Genomic DNA, 25454 nt, shown 5'->3' on the forward strand with positions numbered 1-25454 from the left:
TCACCTCTTTTTAAGGGGCTCCGGAAAGGCTCAAAATCATGAAAAGTTCAATTTTTACTTTTTTGCGTTTTCTGAATCTGCAGACTATTACCTTTTAATAGATATATAATTTATTCAATTCCGAAGACTACAACTATTTTTAAATTTTTTTTGAAATGTGTTCTACATGGGCGTGACCCACTGTGGCGCTGTTAAACTGCTGTCAAATGGTGTTATTATTAACGTCCGTGTTCATCAGGTACATTTTAGTGATGTGAGATAAAGTATGTGTTGTGGCTAAACCTATTTTCAGAGACTTAGCACCACCTGAACTGTTGAAAAAGTGTATTCACGGAAAAACTCAAAACCCCAATGAAAGTGTAAATAGTTTTATATGGTCGAGAATCCCCAAGACTGTATTTGTTGGAATAGAAACAGTTCACTTTGGTGTGTGTGATGCTGTTGCGACTTTCAATGATGGCAACATTGTAAGGTGCAAGGTATTTAGAAATATGCCAATGAAGATAGGTTCTAACATGGTACGAGCGATGCTTCCTTTAGACAAGGAACGCCTTCGGGCTGCAGACAGGGCTGTAAAGAGTCCAGAAATACAAGCAAGAGTAAACAGGAGGAGGAACAAGAGGAAGCTCGAGGAGGAGTTTGCAGAGGATGAAGATAATCCATCCTATGGACCTGGAATGCACTAAAAAGTTAATCCAATCTTTGTCGCTCGATTCCCAAAACTTTTATTTTCTCATACTAATTACATGTTTTCTAAGGACCTTCCAAACATATTGGTTTCAAACTTTCAGTAAATGTTACACAGTACCTTCTGCATAATTTAACACAGCCTTTTTCCAAAAAACTGTATATTTCTGAATATATAAATAAAAAATTGCAAAAAAATGTTGTGAATTTTCATTACAATTGAAAAAAAAATCATCTTTAATAACTGAACTAAAATTTTGTAAAATCCCTGTGTTAAGTTGTAGCCCATATTCCAAAAAATAATCTGTAAAAAGTTCAACTTCCTACCTCAAATACTTTGTGAGGAAAGATGTAATTTATAAGCGTTATTTTAACATTGCAAGTATAGGGCGTTCCGGAGCCCCTTAAAGCTGCAATTTCTCTTGCAGCTGAAAATGCACTGGCAGACACAGCACCTGGAACGTTGCCTGGAGTTATTTCCAATTTTACACCAAGTCCACATCCCAGAGCCAACAACACGAAGAGCAACAATGTTTTAGTCATGAGCCAATCGACTGGTTTGACACAGTCTTATTTTAAGTTAATATTTTCATCATACATTCAGGGTTTTCATGCCAAGCTCGGCGACAAAGAACCAGGACCACCTGTGAAGATGCCCAGCGCAGCTTTGTACGAGACGTTAGGAACGGAAAAGCTTCGTGAACCGTCACATACAACCCGGAAGAATTAGCTGCACTTAAGCTTTTCATCTCTGCCAGTTTACCATCGTCTACCCAGACAACAGCCCTCTCCGCTGGTCCAGCCAGCACAGTATTAGCCATTCCTTGGGGCCTTAGCAAATGATTCAAAGACCTTTCTTCTTATTTTATTTGGGCTAGCTCTGACTGACGACAGTAGGTGACACTCGAAACATGTGCAGATGTTAAATAAACAAAAAATTATATTAAAACGGCATTTCAGAAACGTTTACCAGTTACTAGGTCTAGATTTAAGAACGTTTCTAATTCATTCAATTCGATATTTGGATTGAACACACTTATACTGCCTTTCTATCTAACCTGTAACGTTTGGTTTCGGCACTGCGGCACGAAAGGAAAACTCGTGCATTAGGTGAAGTAGGTATTCAGAGCTAATTAATTTTGACGACTCACGCGACAGTGAAGCTGAAAATAGTAGACGAATGACAAAGATTGAAATATAGAGTAGAAATGACTGACTATTTTGGGCTTAAAGAGTGTGCAGGGACGAACAATAACTTATCTACAGGAATAATGTGGACTACCGCCTTCCTTCTCCTTCCTGTTTTCGGAAGGCAAGTGTCAAAAAGTGTCGCTACTTTTGAAACTTCCTGGCAGATTAAAAGCACTTGCCCGCGAAAGGCAAAGGTACCGAGTTCGAGTCTCGGTCCGGAACACAGTTTTAATCTGGCAGGAAGTTTCTTATCAGCGCAGACTCCGCTGCAGACTGAAAATCTCATTCTGGAAACATCCCTCTGGCTGTGGCTAAGCCATGTCTCCGCAATATCCTTTCTAGGTACAACGCATCCAATACATCTGCCACAGCTAAACACTTTCAGAATACAGGACGTTCGTTTAATAACATAGAGGACACTGTAATAATACTTCACAAAACGAACAATGGGCACTAACTCAGTCTTTATGAAGAGCTGGAAATTTTCATTCAGGACAGAAAACACGGACAGAACTCATTGAATGAAAAAGCTGAGACAGTCGCAATGAACTTCTTTAAGAGCTTTGCATTATATCTCGTTCTACCTTCCACTTCCTGAGTAAATAAGAAACTCCAAAGCACTGTAGGAAAACAGTATGTTCACACTATGTGTGCAAGTTTATACAGGGTGAGTCGCGTAAGACGTAACACCCCCTTTATTCCAGAGGCGATTGCACGTATCGGCATGCTGTTTTCGGCGAATCATAGCGGACCATGGGGCACATGCGTTGGTACACGCACAATAATCACAACTTTTATATTGACCAAGATAATGAGGCAATTACATGTTTTTTAAATGGGACGCTCTACTTTTTTCCATCATTCGGACGCTCTGGAAAAAAACGCGTATAGTGAAGTAACGCATGTTGCTATTGTGCTTCAAACTTTGCTTAAAAGAGGGCGGATGAGGATTGACCTACGTAGCGTAGGCCGTGCATGCTGCATAGAGCACGGCAACTCGGTGTGTGGGTCGCACGAGGCGTGTTTACAGTCTGCAGCCGCTTCCGACCGCCTCGATCTTCAATCGTACAATATTTCGCAGCGTCTTTTAAGCGAAGTTTGAATCACAATAGCGACATGCGTTACATCACTATATGCGTCTGTTCCAGAGCGTTCGAATGATGGTAAAAAAAGTATAGCGTCCCATTTAAAAAACATGTACTTGTCTCGGTCAATATAAATGTTGTGATTAGATTAGATTAGATTAGATTAATACTAGTTCCATGGATCATGAATACGATATTTCGTAATGATGTGGAACGAGTCAAATTTTCCAATACATGACATAATTAAGTTAATTTAACAACATACTTAAGTTAATATAACAACTTTTACATTTTTGTGTTTTTTTTATTTTTATTTTTTATTTCTTTTATTTTTTTAAATTTATATCTAAAAATTCCTCTATGGAGTAGAAGGAGTTGTCATTCAGAAATTCTTTTAATTTCTTCTTAAATACTTGTTGGTTATCTGTCAGACTTTTGATACTATTTGGTAAGTGACCAAAGACATTAGTGCCAGTATAATTCACCCCTTTCTGTGCCAAAGTTAGATTTAATCTTGAATAGTGAAGATCATCCTTTCTCCTAGTATTGTAGTTATGCACACTGCTATTACTTTTGAATTCGGTTTGGTTGTTAATAACAAATTTCATAAGAGAGTATATATACTGAGAAGCTACTGTGAATATCCCTAGATCCTTAAATAAATGTCTGCAGGATGATCTTGGGTGGACTCCAGCTATTATTCTGATTACACGCTTTTGTGCAATAAATACTTTATTCCTCAGTGATGAATTACCCCAAAATATGATGCCATATGAAAGCAACGAGTGAAAATAGGCGTAGTAAGCTAATTTACTAAGATGTTTATCACCAAAATTTTTAATGGCCCTTATTGCATAAGTAGCTGATCTCAAACGTTTCAGCAGATCATCAATGTGTTTCTTCCAATTTAATCTCTCATCAATGGACACACCTAAAAATTTGGAATATTCTACGTTAGCTAGCTGCTTCTGATTAAGGTCTATATTTATTAATGGCGTCATACCATTCACTGTACGGAACTGTATGTACTGTGTCTTATCAAAATTCAGTGAGAGTCCGTTTACAAGGAACCACTTAGTAATTTTCTGAAAGACAGTATTGACAATTTCATCAGTTAATTCTTGTTTGTCATGTGTGATTACTATACTTGTATCATCAGCAAAGAGAACTAACTTTGCCTCTTCATGAATATAGAATGGCAAGTCATTAATATATATTAAGAACAGCAAAGGACCCAAGACTGACCCTTGTGGAACCCCATTCTTGATAGTTCCCCAGTTTGAGGAATGTGCTGATGTTTGCATATTATGAGAACTACTTATTTCAACTTTCTGCACTCTTCCAGTTAGGTACGAATTAAACCATTTGTGCACTGTCCCACTCATGCCACAATACTTGAGCTTGTCTAGCAGAATTTCATGGTTTACACAATCAAAAGCCTTTGAGAGATCACAAAAAATCCCAATGGGTGGTGTTCGGTTATTCAGATCATTCAAAATTTGATTGGTGAAAGCTATATGGCATTTTCTGTTGAAAAACCTTTCTGGAAACCAAACTGACATTTTGTTAGTACTTCATTGTTACAGATATGTGAAGCTACTCTTGAATACATTACTTTATTATTGTGCATGTACCAACGTATGTGCCCCATAGTCCGCTATGATTCGCCGAACACCGATTGTCGATACGTGCAATCGCCAACGGAATAATGGGGGTGTTGCGTCTTACGCGACGCACCCTGTATACCGGCACCCGAGCCCCTGCTACTGCTACGGCTACGGCTGCAGCCGGTGAACCAATACGCGGCCGCTTGCGTCACGCGCTGCGGCTGATGCCTGACATTAGCGCCGGCAGAATCACTATTGTTCCGCGGAGAGCGGCGCCTTTCATTCGCGCTGGCCGCGCCGGCACGCGCGAGACTGCACACCCGCACGCCGCGCTGCGCCGCGCCGGCCACCAATTCTCTCTGCCCAGTAAAAGCGGGCGCGGCGACTGCTGCCGGCTGCAAGCCTCTCTCACAAGGGAACCTCCCCATCGCACCCCCCTCAGATTTAGTTATAAGTTGGCACAGTGTATAGGCCTTAAAAAACTGAACACAGATCAATCGAGAAAACAGGACGAAGTTGTGTGGAACTATGAAAAAAATAAGCAAAATATACAAACTGAATAGTCCGTGTGCAACATAGGCAATACAAGGATAATGTTAGATCAGGGGTGCCGTGGTTAGCGTGAACAGCTGCGGAACGAGAGGTCCTTGGTTTAAGTCTCCCCTCGAGTGAAAAGTTTACTTTCTTTATTTTCGCAAAGTTATGATCTGTCCGGTCGTTCATTGACGTCTCTGTTCACTGTAATAAGTTTAGTGTCTGTGTTTTGCGACCGCACCGCAAAACCGTGCGATTAGTAGACGAAAGGACGTGCCTCTCCAATGGGAACCGAAAACATTTGATCGCAAGGTCATAGGTCAACCGATTCCTCCACAGGAAAACACGTCTGATATATTCTATACGACACTGGTGACGGCATGTGCGACACATGACAGGAATATGTTGCCGACCCACCTACTTGTACACTTTGGCGAATGGGTAAAAAGATTCTTCTACCTTGCCCGATTTAGGTTTTCTTGTCGATGTGATAATCACTCCCAAAAAAAGTGATCGCATCCGACGGACGGACGGACGGACAGATAATAATTGTCTGAAAATAAAAAAAATTAAAACTTTTCACTCGATGGAAGACTTGAACCAAGGACCTTTCGTTCCGCAGCTGCTCACGCTAACCACGGGACCACGGCGCTCCTGAGCTCACATTATCCTTCATGTTGCCTATCTTCTCATGGACTACTCAGTTTGTATATTTTGCTTATTTTTTTCATAGTTCCATACAACTTCTTCCTGTTTTCTCGATTGATCTGTGTTCAGTTTTTCAAGGCCTATCCACTGTGCCAACTTATAACTAAATCTGAGGGGGGTGCAACGGGGAGGTTCCCTTGTCAGTAGGGAAAGGACACACACACACACACACACACACACACGCACACACACACTCTCTCTCTCTCACACACACACACACACACACACACTGCGTACAGTCTGCGTACTTATCGTCTGTTGACGCCAAGAAGCTGTGTAGCCGTACCTGAAACAAAAAGAAAAGACAATTACAAAACTCATACTTTTTAACACTGGCACGACACTTAGCTACGTACCAATAACCCTCTCAGCCGATTCTTTAACGAATGAATGCTCGACGTATTAAACTGCTTCAAACGTCTGGTTACTTTACAAATGACTTATGTCTTAAACGTTTGAGGTTAAACACGTAAGCAAGAAACAGTTTAGAAAAGGTTTGAAATTACGTTTTAAGATTGTTCAAAATAGCTCTCATCATCAAATACAGAATGAGTATAGTGTGAGTAATATGCGCTCCATTTTAAGCAGTATCTAGTTTATCACTCATGTCAATATTTATGACGTCATATCTCCTGAACTAAGAGTTGTACAATGATTCTGCACGTACACTTAGCGGCACATGTGGACAGTGTCTGCAAAACGTGTTGCCAATACAGCTGCTAGTAAAGAAGTAATACATTAGAACTTTATGCCTGTTGCGGCAGTTTTATTGCACGAGGAGCGAAAATGTAGGAAGGATCAATGTTTTCCCTTTCATCAGTTTCTGGGGACAGGTAGGGGATGTCGGCGAGAAAAAGTTTCTTAAAGGTTTGAAGTACATTAATGATGTCTGAAGTCACTAATATTCTCATTCTCACATACTGAATCAATATAGTCTCGGTACCTGCACGTCGTTAGTGGCCTTGCTTCAAGAGATACACGATCTCTAATGCTTCGCTTACTGTGTTAAGCGTTAAACATAAAATCATCACTCCTAATGATTAGACAAGGACAGCATTTAAAATTTTTAAAAATCGGTCGGTAATTCTATGGAATACCGAAAATAAAACTTTTATTTCCCCTGGAAGCTGTTAGATACTTAAAACAGAACTGAAACACCACACAGATTTTAACGATATTTATTAATTGTCTCTGTCCACATTATAGTGCACGGTAATATACAGCGTTGATGGTTAGCAGCGTGCATCCGTGGTCTAGGGGAGTTTTCTGATTTTCTCGGTGGTATTACTGATGAAAATAAATAAATAAATAAAGATAAAAAAGAACGAAAAGAAAAATAAATAAATAAACGATCTTCATTACAACTCTGCTCTACCGTTCCCTACGCTTTCCTTGGTTCCTAGAGGGTGGGACCGGGACATGATGGCTGTGCCTCGTGTTGCGACCCTGCCTACTTCGGCCCCACAATTTCCTTTCGGCGCGGGGAAAGTTCCTTAAAAAAGGTAGCATCTTTGGTTACTATACAGAACGCCCTCCGTCTCTGGTTCGAATCCAGACACCGCTTAAATTCTGAATACAAATCATCATTAATGGCGGTCGAAGACTTCCGCGATAAGAAATCGCCTTCATTCTGCCAACAGCCTTCTCAAAGAGGGCGGAGTAGCGGACAGAGGTTCAGAACACTCACGTGCCCTTAGGGCGGCAAAATGCCCCTAAAGGCGAAAGAATCAGCAATGATCAACGGCATGAGGATGTAGAAGGCTCCGGAAACCACTGCATACACATACGGTAGATCCACAGGTCATGTAATCTGTAATTGAAAAAGTGTCATGACGATTTCTCCATTGCAAAAGATTCCGGGATAGTTCCCCATTCAGATCTCCGGGAGGAGACTGCCAAGGAGGAGGTGACCATGACAATCAGACTGGATAACCAACGAAAGAATAACGTTCTATGAGTCGGGACGTGGAATGTCAGAAGCTTCAACCTGGCAGAGAAGTTAGAAAATCTGAAAACGGAAACGCAAAGGCTCAATCTACATAAATTAGGGGTCAGTGAAGAGAATTGGAAAGAAGACAAGGATTTCTGGTCAGATGGGTATAGGGTAATATCAACAGCAAGAGAAAATGCAATAGCGGGAGTGCGATTCGTTATGAACAGGATGGTACGACATTGACTGTTACTGTTAATAGTTCAGTATTATAGTTTTTCTGATCAGAGTTGACAGCAAAACCAACACCGACAACAGTACTTCACGTATTCATGCCGAGGGCGCCAGCTGAAGATGACGAGATAGAGGAAGTATAAGAGGATATTGAACGAGTAATTCAGGACGTGAAGGGACAAGGAATGAAAGAGGAGAAGGACTCATTGAGCTCTGCAATAAAATTCAGCTAGTAATAGTGAATACTCTGTTCAAGAATCACAAGAGGAGACGTACTTGGAAAAGGCCTGGAGATACAGGAAGATTCTAGTTAGATTACATCATGGTCAAATAGAGATTCTGAAATTAAATATTAGATTGTAAAGGCCAACGCAGGTGCAGATATAGACAGATCCAAATTTAGTAGTGATGAAGAGCAGGCTGAAGTTTAAGAGATTTGTAAGGAAAAACCAATGCGCAAAGAAATAGGATACGGAAGTACTAAGGAATGAGGAGATAAGCTCTTTTTTTTCATCAGAGACGAAAATAATCATTTACCAATAATTTAACACCTGAATATTCTACATGCCGTTTGTTAAATCAATCTCCGAAACACACACTTTTGCTTTCCCCTAATCTCTACCAATGTAGTTATTAAAGTGACAAAGCTAATGTCTATCACTGATATTAATACAGTAAATTTCTTAGTTGCATGTCAGTAATAGAAGTTACATACACCTTTCAGAAGATGGAATCGAAGCTGAAGTAAAATGTAATTATGATGGCAAGTACGGCAAATTGCAACGGAAACGGCCTCAGAAGTCGTCTTCCTTGCTTTCTAGACATAGAACACAAAAGAAAATAAATAAAGGAAACAGGAAAATAATTACTTCATAGCAGGAAGGAGTGTTAGGACCATAAGAAGTGCAGAACATTTGTTCTCCTTTTATAGCGTGGTTGTCACAGGTAAAAGGCAAAAAAAAGGTAACAGGGAGAAAGGCCGAGGTTCTGTCAGTACAACGGGAGACAGTGCCGCAGAAACCAGTTTTTTCTTGAGTCTGGCAACGAGGAGACGAGATGCGCATGAGATATCTCGGCCCACCATAGGACTGTCTGCCCGCTTCTACACACCTCCGAAACATGTTTTCAGCCTTGCGTAGTGAACAGAAAAATTTGTATAACGTCCTGTTTCCTAAATTCTTTGAAGTGTCAGAAGTGGTTCAAATGGCTCTGAGCACTATGGGACTTGACTTCTAACGTCATCAGTCCCCCAGAACTTAGAACTAATTAAACCTAACTGACCTAAGGACATCACACACATCCTTGCCCGAGGCAGGATTCGAACCTGCGACCGGAGCGGTCGCGCGGTTCCAGACTGTGGCGCCTACAACCGCTCGGCCACCCTGGCCGGCTCTGAAGTGTCTTTAATGTTTTTCGAAATAAATGAGGCTGCCTCCTTCTATACTAGTTTCACTATACGTTTTGTTCCTTGCCTGCTTCGCTTAGGAAAAGCAGATCACGTTATATCTCTCGGTTAAATGACAGAAATGCGTCCATCTGTTATCCTTGAGTTATCGGTTTGTTACGTCTTTAGTGCTAACGGTCCTGCCGCAGTGAGTTAACATCGGCTCCTACCAGGTCACAGAAGTTAAGCGCTACGTCAGGCTTGGATGCGTGGTCGTCCGGGTGTATCGAGAGCTGTTGCCAAGCAGGACGCACTCAGCCCTCGTCAGGCCTACTGAGTAGCTACACTCCTGGAAATTGAAATAAGAACACCGTGAATTCATTGTCCCAGGAAGGGGAAACTTTATTGACACATTCCTGGGGTCAGATACATCACATGATCACACTGACAGAACCACAGGCACATAGACACAGGCAACAGAGCATGCACAATGTCGGCACTAGTACAGTGTATATCCACCTTTCGCAGCAATGCAGGCTGCTATTCTCCCATGGAGACGATCGTAGAGATGCTGGATGTAGTCCTGTGGAACGGCTTGCCATGCCATTTCCACCTGGCGCCTCAGTTGGACCAGCGTTCGTGCTGGACGTGCAGACCGCGTGAGACGACGCTTCATCCAGTCCCAAACATGCTCAATGGGGGACAGATCCGGAGATCTTGCTGGCCAGGGTAGTTGACTTACACCTTCTAGAGCACGTTGGGTGGCACGGGATACATGCGGACGTGCATTGTCCTGTTGGAACAGCAAGTTCCCTTGCCGGTCTAGGAATGGTAGAACGATGGGTTCGATGACGGTTTGGATGTACCGTGCACTATTCAGTGTCCCCTCGACGATCACCAGTGGTGTACGGCCAGTGTAGGAGATCGCTCCCCACACCATGATGCCGGGTGTTGGCCCTGTGTGCCTTGGTCGTATGCAGTCCTGATTGTGGCGCTCACCTGCACGGCGCCAAACACGCATACGACCATCATTGGCACCAAGGCAGAAGCGACTCTCATCGCTGAAGACGACACGTCTCCATTCGTCCCTCCATTCACGCCTGTCGCGACACCACTGGAGGCGGGCTGCACGATGTTGGGGCGTGAGCGGAAGACGGCCTAACGGTGTGCGGGACCGTAGCCCAGCTTCATGGAGACGGTTGCGAATGGTCCTCGCCGATACCCCAGGAGCAACAGTGTCCCTAATTTGCTGGGAAGTGGCGGTGCGGTCCCCTACGGCACTGCGTAGGATCCTACGGTCTTGGCGTGCATCCGTGCGTCGCTGCGGTCCGGTCCCAGGTCGACGGGCACGTGCACCTTCCGCCGACCACTGGCGACAACATCGATGTACTGTGGAGACCTCACGCCCCATGTGTTGAGCAATTCGGCGGTACGTCCACCCGGCCTCCGGCATGCCCACTATACGCCCTCGCTCAAAGTCCGTCAACTGCACATACGGTTCACGTCCACGCTGTCGCGGCATGCTACCAGTGTTAAAGACTGCGATGGAGCTCCGTATGCCACGGCAAACTGGCTGACACTGACGGCGGCGGTGCACAAATGCTGCGCAGCTAGCGCCATTCGACGGCCAACACCACGGTTCCTGGTGTGTCCGCTGTGCCGTGCGTGTGATCATTGCTTGTACAGCCCTCTCGCAGTGTCCGGAGCAAGTATGGTGGGTCTGACACACCGGTGTCAATGTGTTCTTTTTTCCATTTCCAGGAGTCTATTTGACTGAGACGTAACGCCTCCCGTGTCTTAAGCTGAGTGAGTGCTATGTTGGCCACACGCCCCTCCATGTCCGCATCCACCGACGTCTATTGGCTGAGGATGAAACGGCGGTCGGTCGGTACCGTTGGATCTTCACGGCCTGTTTGGATCGACTTAGTTACCTCTTTGCTGATACACGTTGAGGGTTGTCGGCCAAGCATTACGTGAGATATGGGTCGTATTAATTTTAATCGTGTACACCTACTACTTTCATGACTTATTTTCAAATACTGTATCATACTTAGTTTTGAAACGTAGTTTTTAGGATTTCTTTCTACCCAACTGCTGCTTAATCCGATTTATCCACTCATCGCTCCATATTTCTCTCATTCCCTTTTGTCCTTCTAACTGTTATACCTTCTTGTTGTGCATGTTTATTTTTTGTTATTTCTTGTGACGATGTGTATATATATTTTATCTTTCTGGAAATATTCTGCAACTTCTGAACTACAGCTATGAACAAAACCGTATTTTGCTTATGACTAGTTGTTACGCAACATTATTTATAATTATTTTGGTTCAAATGGCTCTGAGCACTATGGGACTCAACATCTGTGGTCATCAGTCCCCTAGAACTTAGAACTACTTAAACCTAACTAACCTAAGAACATCACACACATCCATACCCGAGGCAGGATTCGAACCTGCGACCGTAGCGGTCACGCGGTTCCAGACTGACGCGCCTAGAACCGCACGGCCAAACCGGCCGGCTATAATTATTTTACGCGTAACTGTGGGACCTTATTTTAAGATGCTTGTAGTCAGTTCTGACTACTTTAAAATCACCAAATAGCCGAAACAGGTCGTGGAAATATTGCCGTTCAAACTGGTGCTGTCGTTAAATGAAGATAATTCAAATTAGTTATCGGATAAGCCAAGATTCGCAAATAGATTTAGTCGATGTCGTTCTGCTCATAGACGTCATCTAGAAACATTGAGTAAGAGGTACGCTCTTCCAATATTGAATCTGCATTAATCGCTAATATTTCGTACTGGAATAGGAGCAAAGGTGGTACAATGCTCAACAATGTGGTGATTTTCCTCATTTGGTGACGTAGCGAGCAACTCATAAGAAGGCAGCGCGTGGGTAATAGAGAAATAGATGCCCCTGGAGTACACCATTTGGAAATTTCAGAATTATACAGATCAGAACAATCTATCACACGGTATTTTCTTTTGAGCTCCTCAGAAGCCCAAATCGTACTGGTGTCAAGGAAGTTAGAACTTTTCTCCTCCGGAAAATCGATTCATTTTTTGAAACATTTTTGCAATTAGTGTATCAAGTGTTGCAAGATCCTAGCTCAGACTATATAGTTTTGTTAATAATCGCACAGATTTTCTTTGGAAATTCCCTAACTCTTAAACGAATACAGTCCGATCAGGGTTACAACCTGATGATCGATACTGAACTATGTCGCACAAAAGCCTTGTAATTGTAACGTTAGTGAATGAATACATTTCGCAAGAATTCTTCCACTATTTCCCAACCTGGCACCTAAATTCTTAGCGAAGGAGGCTCTGCAGTGGTTTAGACACTGGGATCGTTTCAGAAAAGAGCACAATTAGAATCGCTGTTTCTGTTGTTATAAACTCACGTTGATTTTCAGTACAAACGTTCAGGAGAATAACACGTTAGTCCCTTAAAAAATAACGCGAAGATTCTTTACGCTATTCTTTAACAGTCCGTTTTGGTGTTCCGCGACTGATGGTAAAAGACATTAAATTTGATGTTCCTTTACTCCTCTTCCGCATTACTTGCTGGCAATTCGTTACACATCGTAGATGTCGCTGTGTTAAGTAGCGATCGTACGTAAATTCTACAGTTTTGCTATAGCAACAGCATTTCACAACCCAAGGAATCATCTACAAACAATGTCAGAGTCGTTATCATCATCATTTGAAAGCAACTTATATACAGAGTGTTCATTTATCTTGAAGACCCCAAATAACTTTTTGTCCACAAGCGAAATCAGAAATGTATCAAGTTTGCTGTTTAGCAACCGCAGAAACTTTATTCCTTACGAAGATGCAGACAGTGGTATGTACATTTTACACAGCAGGTATATATTTTACTCAGCAATACACTTACTCGGCTCAAGATATGTTCGAAAACTTATCACAGATTACCATTTAACTAAACATGCACGTTTCTAAAAACGTAACGCAAAATTGGAAATGTACACCGGACATTCAGTCGGCCGTCTTCAGTGGGAGGTACGCGTGAGTAGAACGTACACGAGCGAAGTGAAGGTAAAACTGCTGCTCATTTGAGGTGGACAAGATAAACGGCAGTGAAGGACTAGTGAGTATTTGCCTCATCTTTCCTTTTGTTTATTGTACTCTAGCAAGCGGACGAATTACGTTACCTGGCAACCTACACTGTGAGCTAACACAGGGGCAAAAGTTCATTTTGTGTTATGTTTTCGATAACTTGATGTTTACCTGAATAGTAGACAGTGAAACGTTTCTGAGCAGGTCTTGAGGACAGGAAGTGAACTACCAAATAAAAATTTTAAGGTGCTATTTAGAAAAGACCTACTGCTGTCAATATCTTCGTAACGAACAATGTCACCTAGTAGCTAAACATTTCATTTTTTATTTTGCTTCTGGGAAAAAAATTATTTGGGGTAGTCAATATACAATGAATAGCCAAACAAACTGCTACACCTGCCAATATCGTGTAGGGTCCCCGCGAGCATGCAGAAGTCCCGCAACACGAGTGCACGGACTCGACTAATGTCTGAAGCAGAGCTGGAGGGAATTGACAGCATGAATGCTGTAGTGCTGTCCACAAATCGATAAGAGTACAAGGAGAAGGAGATCTCTTCTCAACAGCACGTTGCAAGGCATCCCAGATATGCTCAATAATGTTCATGTCTGCGGAGTTTGGTGACCAGCGGAAGTGTTTAAACTCCGAAGTGTTACTGGAGCCATTCTGAAGCAATTATGGACGTGTGGGGTGTCGCATTGTCCTGCTGGAATTGCCAAGTCCGTCAGAATGCACAATGGACATGAATGGAGGCAGGTGATCAGACAGGATGCTTACGTACCTGTCACATGTCAGTCGTATCTAGACGTATCAGGTGTCCCATATCAGTCCAACTGGACTCGCCGCACAAAATTACAGAGCCTCCACCAGCTTGAACAGTCGCCTGCTGACACGCACAGTCCATGGATTCATGAGGTTGTCTCCTTACCGGTACACGTCGATCCACTCGATACAATTTGACACGAGCCTCTTCGACCAGCATCAACAGTCCATTGTGGGTGTTGACGGCCCCAGGCAAGGCCCGTGCAGTCATCAAGGTTACACGAGTGGGCCTTCGGCTCCGAAAGCCCATTCCGATTACATTTCGCCGAATGGTTCGCACGCTGACACTTATTGATGGGCCGACACTAAAATCTGCAGCAATTTGCGGAAGGGTTGAACTTCTGTCACGTTGAACGATTCTCTTCAGTCGTCGTTGGTCCCGTTCTTACAGGATCTTTCTTCGGCCGCAGCGATGTCGATATTTGATGTTTTATCGAATTCCTGATATTCACGGTACACTCGTGAAATGGTCATGCGGGAAAATCCCCACTTCATCGTTACCTCGTAGGTGCTATGTGCCATCGCTCGAGGGCCGACTATAACACCAAGTTCAAACTCACTTAAATCTTCCAGAATGAGATTTTCACTCTGCAGCGGAGTGTGCGCTGATATGAAACGTCCTGGCAGATTAAAACTGTGTGCCGGACCCCAGGCTGTGGCTAAGCCATGTCTCCGCAATATCCTTTCTTTCAGGAGTGCTAGTTCTGCAAGGTTCGCAGGAGAGCTTCTGTTAAGTTTGGAAGGTAGGAGACGAGGTACTGGCAGAAGTAAAGCTGTGAGGACGGGGCGTGAGTCGTGCTTGAAGCTCAGATGGTACAGCACTTGCCCGCGCAAGGCAAAGGTCCCGAGTTCGAGTCTCGGTACGGCACACAGTTTTAATCTGCCAGGAAGATTGGCTTAAATCTTGATAACATACCACTGCAGTGCAGTAACCGACCTAACAACTGCGACAGAAGCTAGTTGTCTTATACAGGCGTTGCCGAATGCACCGCCATATTCCGCCTGTTTACATATCTCTGTATTTGGATATAAGCATGCCTATACCAGTTTCTCTGGCACTTCAGTGTATATAGGACACACTGCATACTGACAATATCGGCGGAGCATTCGCGTTGTTCGATGGAACATTCGACGATATATTTGTTTGTTTTTAGCTGTCTAACACATCTACAACAAAGAATTTAGGAATTAATGAATGAATGAAAACTAGGATTTAACGACCCGTCGAGAGTAAGTCGATTACAGACGGAGCCCAGGCTCACGGTTGGAGAGGAATGAGCAATCAAATCGCCCGCGTCCTGTTCAGAGGGAACACTCCCGTATTCGCCTTAAGGGGCTCCGGAACGCCCTATACTTGCAATGTTAAAATAACGCTTATAAATTACATCTTTCCTCACAAAGTATTTGAGGTAGGAAGTTGAAATTTTTACAGATTATTTATTGGAATATGGGCTACAACGTAACACAGGGATTTTACAAAATTTTAGTTCAGTTATTAAAGATGATTTTTTTTCAATTGTAATGAAAATTCACAACATTTTTTTGCAATTTTTTATTTATATATTCAGAAATATACAGTTTTTTTGGAAAAAGGCTGTGTTAAATTATGCAGAAGGTACTGTGTATTATTTACTAGAAAACATGTAATTAGTATGAGAAAATAAAAGTTTTGGGAATCGAGCGACAAAGATTGGATTAACTTTTTAGTGCATTCGAGGTCCATAGGATGGATTATCTTCATCCTCTGCAAAATCCTCCTCCAGCTTCCTCTTGTTCCTCCTCCTGTTTACTCTTGCTTGTATTTCTGGACTCTTTACAGCCCTGTCTGCAGCCCGAAGGCGTTCCTTGTCTAAAGCAAGCATCGCTCGTACCATGTTAGAACCTATCTTCATTGGCATATTTCTAAATACCTTGCACCTTACAATGTTGCCATCACTGAAAGTCGCAACAGCATCACACACACCAAAGTGAAGTGTTTCTATTCCAACAAATACAGTCTTGGGGATTCTCGACCATATAACACTATTTACACTTTCATTGGGGTTTTGAGTTTTTCCGTGAATACACTTTTTCAACAGTTCAGGTGCTGCTAAGTCTCTGAAAATAGGTTTTATCACCTACATTATTGCATCTCACATCACTAAAATGTACCTGATGAACACGGACGTTAATAATAACACCATTTGACAGCAGTTTAACAGCGCCACAGTGGGTCACGCCCATGTAGAACACATTTAAAAAAAAAATTAAAAATAGTATAGTCTTCGGAATTGAATAAATTATATATCTATTAAAAGGTAATAGTCTGCAGATTCAGAAAACGCAAAAAAGTAAAAATTGAACTTTTCATGATATTGAGCCTTTCTGGAGCTCCTTAATGGTATAGGAAAACCACTGAAAACCTAGATATGTATGGCTGATCGGGAAGTTGAACCGCCGCCTCCCTCTGGAATGAGAGTCCAGTGTCTGTTTACCCACAGAGCCTCCTAGCTCTGCCATAACGAAGAGTACAGTGGTTCTTGTGATTTATATCATCTCGTTTCCCGTCTGCACTTTTTCAAATCTTTTTCCTGACACAGCCTGGTGACAGGATTTTAATTTGAAACACGTAGTCGTACTGAAGCTAGGCAGACGGTGGCGGAACTTCCGAAGACGAAGCGGCTGTAAGCTTGGAGATGGACGTCAGCGGATGAGTGGTACGCGCCGACAAAGGGCGGCCGATCGTGTGATAGCCGCAGCCGGAAGCTGCAGCCAGGTAAGGGCCGCCCCTGTCCTTGGCGGGGCGCGCCACGCATCCTCCAGGGCAGTCGGCGCAGGTGGTGGTCAGTAGTCGCGCGCAACTTCATTACTGCCTCTGACAGCACGAGGAACCCATAGATATGATCACATTTTACGGACATGCAGCCAACATACATCGTGATGATGACGTAAAAGGTGAATCGTAGAGGATTCCGTGCTTTATACCAAGCTATACCAGCGCTCAAGATCTACAGATTAAAACGCAGTTTCTTTTTTTGTACAAAGTACTATCCATTTCAGATTTTTTTATTTAGCGTATGGCTAATACAGACATAGCATGAAATTACATATACATATGTACAGGGCTATTACAAATGATTGAAGCGATTTCATAAATTCACTGTAGCGCCATTCATTGACATATGGTCACGACACACTACAGATACGTAGAAAAACTCATAAAGTTTTGTTCGGCTGAAGCCGCACTTCAGGTTTCTGCCGCCAGAGCGCTCGAGAGCGCAGTGAGACAAAATGGCGACAGGAGCCGAGAAAGCGTATGCCGTGCTTTAAATGCACTCACATCAGTCAGTCATAACAGTGCAACGACACTTCAGGACGAAGTTCAACAAAGATCCACCAACTGCTAACTCCATTCGGCGGCGATTGTATGCGCAGTTTAAAGCTTCTGGATGCCTCTGTAAGGGGAAATCAACGGGTCGGCCTGCAGTGAGCGAAGAAACGGTTGAACACGTGTATCTGGACATGCTGGAAAATTGGCTCATGCCACAACTGGAGACCGACAGCGCCGACTTCATCTTTCAACAGGATGGTGCTCCACCGCACTTCCATCATGATGTTCGGCATTTCTTAAACGGGAGATTGGAAAACCGATGGATCGATCGTGGTGGAGATCATGATCAGCAATTCATGTCACGGCCTCCACGCTCTCCCGACTTAACCCCATGCGATTTCTTTCAGTGGGGTTATGTGAAAGATTCAGTGTTCAAACCTCCTCTACCAAGAAACGTGCCAGAACTGCGAGCTCGCATCAACAATGCTTTCGAACTCATTGATGGGGACATGCTGCGCCGAGTGTGGGAGGAACTTGATTATCGGCTTGATGTCTGCCGAATCACTAAAGGGGCACATATCGAACATTTGTGAATGCCTAAAAAAACTTTTTGAGTTTTTGTATGTGTGTGCAAAGCATTTTGAAAATATCTCAAATAATAAAGTTATTGTAGAGCTGTGAAATCGCTTCAATCATTTGTAATAACCCTGTACATATTGACACACAAGAAACTTTACAACTGAATATCCAGTCCTTCAATCCAGCGCACTGCATCTGGAGTTGCTAGCAGGAAGTCCTCTTCGGCGCCGTGATAGGCTCGAATCCTGCATTCACTGACAATGTGGTGAACAGTCTGGTATGGAGCCCCACAGTCACAAGCTGGATCACGCAGCTTCTTCCACTTCTTCCACTGCATCGCCCATGGCTGGTACGGATTCTGTTGAGAGTAGACCAGGTCTTGCGTGGTAAGTCGACTCCACTTGGAAGTTTAGCACCTGAGAAGATGTTATGCAGGTGTACATCTGTCACTGCTTTCCACCGACCTTTCTATTCTTCAAGAGGTTTGAAATTCTTAGCAACCATGTCAGCAGCATCGCACAGAGTTGGATGACGTGATTTCAGTATCTTGCGATTTAAAAGTGGCAGGTAGCTATGCACGGGTAGGTTAGAATTCCTGGAGATCTTGTGGAATTCTCTCATAAGGGCAGTACATCTGCGTAGATCAGGAGGCATTATACCGGTTAATGGAATGGAATGAGGAAAGTGAAACACTGTACCAATACTTCCAGCAAAGTGGTGACCCAGAGATAGCTACGGAACTATTGTCCAGCTTGGACATGTCTCGGAGGCAGAAATGGGCAGAAACAGTCAAAACTATGGACTTTACCCACTCGAGCATGAAAGCATGGAGTCTTCTGAGAAAACTGGGAGGAAGTGCACCAGCATGCAGAAAAAATTCCGAAGTAACACCAGACCAAATTGCTTCCCACATCATTACTACCTCTAGAGTACCTCCTGACAAGAAACATACAAGACATATCAGACGACAGCTTCGTGACCTGAATAAGAAGGCATCTCCCTCATCTGCATTTCAGAAATTTGTCCCCACAGTCGAGATCTGGTGGCAACTACTCCTTGTTAGTGTCATGTCTCAATGTGTTTTCTCTTTCGTCAATATAGACACACAGACTCAGATTCATAACACTGGTGAAGAGGAATAAATTTCTGGAAGTGGAAGCTCCTCCTGAAGAGGTGCGGGGATGTCAGTTTATTTTCTTGTATCTCTGTTGGTAAACGCTTACAGACTTTAAAACTTACTTTCTTTAAAGTCAGTACCACCATTAGACTGTTGTTTATTTACAGTGTTACATTTACACTTACACAATCATGATTTCGGCTTCAAAGAGCCATTATCAAGTGTTTTACGTGTTATAAATAGCCTAAGATGGCATACTGTCGCATTAAAATACACTATTAGACGACAGTATGCCATCTTAGTCAATTTATAACACTTAAAACACTTGATAATGGCACTTTGAAGCCGAAATCATGATTGTGTAGGTGTAAATGTAACACTGTAAATAAACAACAGTCTAATGGCGGTACTGACTTTAAAGAAATATATTATGACTGTGGCACTGCATTAAGAAAAAAATTTTTAAAACTTAGGTCTATCATTTATGACGGATAAAATTAGTAGTTGTGGGTGCAGCTTTTAAGCTATATCACATTACTACTTCCAGAAACACTAGTTGCTTGCAAGTAAAAAGAGTGTCGAAAATAGCGATACATCTTTCGTGGTAAACTTGAGTGAATAATGAAACACGTCTTCACTCTCTTTGTGGACACCATTGTACGTACAGCACGTACAGTAAAACAGTGACTATGGTACCAATCAACAGCGGCTAATAATGATTTTGTATCTACAAATTTATGAGACTGCAACTAGTCACACTGACATGTATCATGTGCGTTTGAGTTTTACGGGCGCTCAGTGGCGAGGTTATCAGCTTTCATTCGTCACATGTCGTGGTCACACCCACATATGTATATGACTACGTTTCAGTAAGAGCCATGTACAATCAAGAATCACTGGCTCAGACAGTTTCTGATTTAACAAGCCGTTGTAAAATCCTTTGAGGCATTTAGGAAGAAAAAACTTAACCAGCTCGACATCGTCTCTATTACTGTGAATAAGTAAATTGAAGCATTTACAAAATTTAAATAAATCCATTTTAAAATGGGTCTGCGGCTGCATACGAACGATATCTTCAAAGCTTCTAATGATTATATGAAAATGGTATCTGTTCTTTCGGACATGTCCGAAAGAACAGATACCATCGGTGACCATGCAGCTCTCTCGAATGAAATGGTAATTAAATCAAGACCTTAAGCTGCCGACAGGCGTTGATATACATCAACAGGGACAGTTGAAAATGTGTGCCCCGACCGGGACTCGAAGCCGGGATCTCCTGTTTACATGGCAGACGCTCTATCCATCTCAGCCACTGAGGGCACAGAGGATAGTGCGACTGCAGGGATTTATCCCTTGCACGCTCCCCGTGAGACCCACATTCCCAACTTAATGTCCACACACGCATTGCCCGATCTCTTACAGGACTCGGTAAGATTGTCTGCCGCGAGTAATGAGTGTAATGGGCTGGGGCACTACGTATGTAGTGTGTGGACATTGAGTTGGGAATGTGCGTCTCCGGGTAGCGTGCAAGGGACAAATTCCTGCAGTCGCACTATCCTCTGTGCCCTCGGTGACTCAGATGGATAGAGTGTCTGTCATGTAAGCAGGAGATCCCGGGTTCGAGTCCCGGTCGGGGCACACATTTTCAACTGTCCCCGTTGATGTATATCAACGCATGCCACCAGCTTGAAGTCTTAATTGTCATTCCTCCTAGTGACTGTTCCGAAATCGTATAATCCTAAAACAATAGGTCCTTGTGACTTCTCAAGTGCAGTACGTTACATTTCTTTAAGTTGAAGGGCAGCTGCTAATCCCGGCATCAAGCGTCGTTCCTATGCACGTCTTCCTGCAATCCGCTACAATTTTCTACCGTAGCGACTTCTCTGTCTACAACAGCATCATCCGCGAAAAGCTTTATGGAACTTCGGACGTTATCCGCTACATCACTGTATATATTGTGAAAGATCCGCCAGGGTAGCCGAGAGCGCTAATGCGCTACTTCCTGGACTCGGGTGGGCGCGCCGGCCCCGGATCGAATCCGCCCAGCGGCTTACCGACGAGGGCCCGTCTGCCGGCCAGCCTGGATGTGGTTTTTAGGCGGTTTTCCACATCGTGCTAGGTGAATACCGGGCTGGTCCCCAAGTTCCGCCTCAGTTACACGACTCACAGACATTTGAAAACGTTCACACTATTTAATGGCTTACACTAGACGCAGACAGCTGGGGTGCACTACTTCCGTCCCGGGGGTTTGGGGTGGGGTCAGGATGGGCATCCGGCCACCCTCTGCCATTAACACTGCCAAATCCGTAATAACACAGCCGACCCCACGTTGGTGCGGGAAAAAGGCCCCGAGAAAGAAAGAAATTGTCTATATTGTGAAAACACTTTAACACTGCGTTTGGATAATACCGAAGATTATCTTTCGCGTCTGAAGATTTCTCTCCTTTGAGAACAACATGCTGAGTTTTTTTTCGCTAGAAACTTCTCAATGTAGACGGAAAGAGCTGATCTGATATTCCATACGTTCCTACTTTGTCCATTACATGGCTGGGCGGAGTGCATAGAATATATTACGCAAGTCAAGTATGTACTGTCTTCTGGGTTTCACGTGATCGTTGCTCCGTCAGACAGTCAGACCTATAGTTTTGTGCGTCTATTAGACGACCCCTCGTCAAAGCGGGAGTGACTGCGTTTTATTTTCCAATCAGTAGGAACGCTTTGTTCCCCAGCGACCTACAGTAGACAGCTCCTAAGAAAATATTTACTCGTTTATCTATTAAATTCATGTATAATCTCTAGCAGATAAGATTTCAGTCGCGCTGACATCGGAATGAGAGACTTTCAACAGCCGTCTGAAGTCGTGACAGTGAAATAGTGTTTCGAAACTTTAAACATGTTATTTAAACACTTTTCATACCGGCGGCACCAGAGTGGTGTCGTGAGCAAAGTATCGCGCAGTGGCCGGTGACAGCACTTTAGTACCTTTTGGTGTTTTGCTTAGGTAACAATAAGTTACACAGGTCAACAAGTTTTTTGTTTTTATAAGTACTTGTGCACTTTCATCATGGCAGACGAAAGAGACGATACGATTATTTATGATGAATGCGCGGACGTCTTGACTGACGTTCCGGACGTCTTGGCCGATTGGGAAGAAGACATTGGATATAAAAAAAAATGAAAGTGACGCAGAATCGCCGAAAGATAGTGAAATACGTCCAACAAGAATTCGGCGAACGCTATGGTTGCCAAATGATTCGGATGAATCAGACGAAGAAGACAGACTATGATTTACTCGGGACAAATAATAAATTTGAAGTATCTCCGAGTCCACACATATTTCCCAAAGATACACAGAGCGTCGTGGATATCGTAGAATTATATATTGGTAACGATCTCTTTGAATATATTAGCAACGAAGCCAAAAAGTATTACAGTCAAAATTGCAAAAGAAGGAAACTGGATTTTAAAAAATGCCAAATTTGTCGATGTTACGGGACCCTAAATTAAAAAATGGTTTGGGCATGCTATTATGGGAATTGTAAAAAAGCAAGGATCGATGATTACTGGTCAACGAATCCGTTGATACACACACCGATACTGTGCGGCTGGTCCCGGCGGAGGTTCGAGTCCTCGCTCGGGCATGGGTGTGTGTGTTTGTCCTTAGGATAATTTAGGTTAAGTAGTGTGTAAGCTTAGTGACTGATGACCTTAGCAGTTAAGTCCCATAAGATTTCACACATATTTGAACAACACAACGATATTTCGCAAAACGAAGTCCCGCAACCGATTCAGACAAGTACTATCATTCTTACATTTTTCGGACAACAACAATAAACCGCATAATGCCGACCGGCTTTTCAAAGTGCAATTCGTAATTGATTATTTTTCCAAAAAGTTTAAAGAAACGTTTAATCTAAGTCAAAATGTCTCAATTGATGAAGGAGTGATACCGTGGCGTGCACAGTTAAATTTTAAAGTTTACAATCCGTCAAAAATTACGAAATATGGCATACCCATTGGGATGCTGTGTAATTCGAGTAAGGGATACGTTTCCTCATTCAAGATATATTCCGGTGCTGGACAACCTTTAGCAAAAACAGTGATGGAACTATTGCCACCTTCTTATGGAAAGTGGCATCACCTCTAAGTGGATAATTACACTCCTGGAAATGGAAAAAAGAACACAGTGACACCGGTGTGTCAGACCCACCATACTTGCTCCGGACACTGCGAGAGGGCTGTACAAGCAATGATCACACGCACGGCACAGCGGACACACCAGGAACCGCGGTGTTGGCCGTCGAATGGCGCTAGCTGCGCAGCATTTGTGCACCGCCGCCGTCAGTGTCAGCCAATTTGCCGTGGCATACGGCGCTCCATCGCAGTCTTTAACACTGGTAGCATGCCGCGACAGCGTGGACGTGAACCGTATGTGCAGTTGACGGACTTTGAGCGAGGGCGTATAGTGGGCATGCGGGAGGCCGGGTGGACGTACCGCCGAATTGCTCAACACGTGGGGCGTGAGGTCTCCACAGTACATCGATGTTGTCGCCAGTGGTCGGCGGAAGGTGCACGTGCCCGTCGACCTGGGACCGGACCGCAGCGACGCACCGATGCACGCCAAGACCGTAGGATCCTACGCAGTGCCGTAGGGGACCGCACCGCCACTTCCCAGCAAATTAGGGACACTGTTGCTCCTGGGGTATCGGCGAGGACCATTCGCAACCGTCTCCATGAAGCTGGGCTACGGTCCCGCACACCGTTAGGCCGTCTTCCGCTCACGCCCCAACATCGTGCAGCCCGCCTCCAGTGGTGTCGCGACAGGCGTGAATGGAGGGACGAATGGAGACGTGTCGTCTTCAGCGATGAGAGTCGCTTCTGCCTTGGTGCTAATGATGGTCGTATGCGTGTTTGGCGCCGTGCAGGTGAGCGCCACAATCAGGACTGCATACGACCGAGGCACACAGGGCCAACACCCGGCATCATGGTGTGGGGAGCGATCTCCTACACTAGCCGTACACCACTGGTGATCGTCGAGGGGACACCGAATAGTGCACGGTACACCCAAACCGTCATCGAACCCATCGTTCTACCATTCCTAGACCGGCAAGGGAACTTGCTGTTCCAACAGGACAATGCACGTCTGCATGTATCCCGTGCCACCCAACATGCTCTAGAAGGTGTAAGTCAACTACCCTGGCCAGCAAGATCTCCGGATCTGTCCCCCATTGAGCATGTTTGGGACTGGATGAAGCGTCGTCTCACGCGGTCTGCACGTCCAGCACGAACGGTGGTCCAACTGAGGCGCCAGGTGGAAATGGCATGGCAAGCCGTTCCACAGGACTACATCCAGCATCTCTACGATCGTCTCCATGGGAGAATAGCAGCCTGCATTGCTGCGAAAGGTGGATATACACTGTACTAGTGCCGACATTGTGCATGCTCTGTTGCCTGTGTCTATGTGCCTGTGGTTCTGTCAGTGTGATCATGTGATGTATCTGACCCCAGGAATGTGTCAATAAAGTTTCCCCTTCCTGGGACAATGAATTCACGGTGTTCTTATTTCAATTTCCAGGAGTGTGTTATAACAGTGTAGAACTTGCAGAGAAGTTATTTGAAAAGAAAATACGGCAAAATAGAGGATTTCCGGAAAAATTAAAGCGCGCAAAAGTCAATGTGTTTGAAGCTTGTCATCAACGGAAAGGTGACGAGCGGACGGGGAGAAGTAATCCGAATTAGCGCTGCCGGCGCTAAGCGAATAAATTTGTACGAGACGTGAGGACGGTGAAGTGTTAAGACAGTAGACGGTCTGATCCGAAAGGAACGCAGTTGGAGTTTACCAATTACGTGAAACGGATGGAAGAGGTGAGACAAGACTGCGAGAGCACTTAACACTGCTCGGGTAGCCGCGCGAGAAGGGGCTCGGCGTCGGAGGACAGGTGTCGCCGGTTCCGGGAAGCGGGGAATCCAGGTTCCGGGACGCGACTGCGGAGCTCTGCCCTCTCGGGCAGGGACTGCTATAAATCTGCAGAGGGAGTGAGGGGGGCCGGATGTTGGGACGGTGCGCAGGAGAGGCACGCGAGCGGCGTGCGGAGTGAATGCGGCGTCGGCCGCCGCGTCATTAGTCGAAGCCCGGGACGTGACGGGAAGCGGGCGCGGCGTGCATACCGAGCGGCGCATGCGCACTG

At 44.2% G+C, this 25454-nt stretch overlaps 1 protein-coding gene and 1 non-coding gene across 2 annotated transcripts in view; one reads left to right on the forward strand and one right to left on the reverse strand.

Moving 5' to 3' along the window:
- LOC126188364 (puratrophin-1-like) overlaps positions 1 to 25454 on the reverse strand; it is a 1249514-nt gene that overhangs the window by 992420 nt on the left and 231640 nt on the right. The window lies entirely within an intron of this gene.
- Trnat-ugu (transfer RNA threonine (anticodon UGU)) lies at positions 20830 to 20904 on the forward strand. The gene has a single exon. It is a non-coding gene; the product is annotated as a tRNA-Thr (tRNA).

The sequence above is a fragment of the Schistocerca cancellata genome, chromosome 5 (genome assembly GCF_023864275.1).
Source record: "Schistocerca cancellata isolate TAMUIC-IGC-003103 chromosome 5, iqSchCanc2.1, whole genome shotgun sequence".
Lineage (NCBI taxonomy): Eukaryota > Metazoa > Arthropoda > Insecta > Orthoptera > Acrididae > Schistocerca > Schistocerca cancellata.